This window comes from Sinocyclocheilus grahami, unplaced genomic scaffold (assembly GCF_001515645.1).
Source record: "Sinocyclocheilus grahami isolate Dianchi unplaced genomic scaffold, SAMN03320097.WGS_v1.1 scaffold33.1, whole genome shotgun sequence".
In the NCBI taxonomy this organism is placed as follows: Eukaryota; Metazoa; Chordata; class Actinopteri; order Cypriniformes; family Cyprinidae; genus Sinocyclocheilus; species Sinocyclocheilus grahami.
In genome coordinates this window covers 1,037,584-1,037,949 of record NW_015505212.1, presented here as the reverse complement: position 1 = coordinate 1,037,949, position 366 = coordinate 1,037,584, and positions in this window count along the sequence as shown.

Sequence of the window (366 nt, the reverse complement as noted above, 5' to 3'; positions counted from 1 at the left end):
TTGAATTTTATGCGAGCAGCTACTGGTAGCCAGTGCAAATTGTGTAACATGCGTTCTTTTCGGCTCATTAAAGATTAATCTTGCAGCTGCATTTTTGATTAATTGTAAAGGTTTGATAGAACTGCCTGGAAGACCTGCCAAGAGAGCATTGCAATAGTCCAGCCTGGACAGAACAAGAGCTTGAGTTGTGTTGCATGTTCTGAAAGAAAGGTCCTCCTGATCTTTCTAATGTTGTATAAAGCAAATCTGCAGGACCGTGCAGTTTTAGCAATGTGAGAAATTGTCTGAAACTTATCATCAATCACACCGCCAAGGTTTCTACACAACTCCAAAGGAGTTATGGTTGATGAGCCTAACTATGATTGA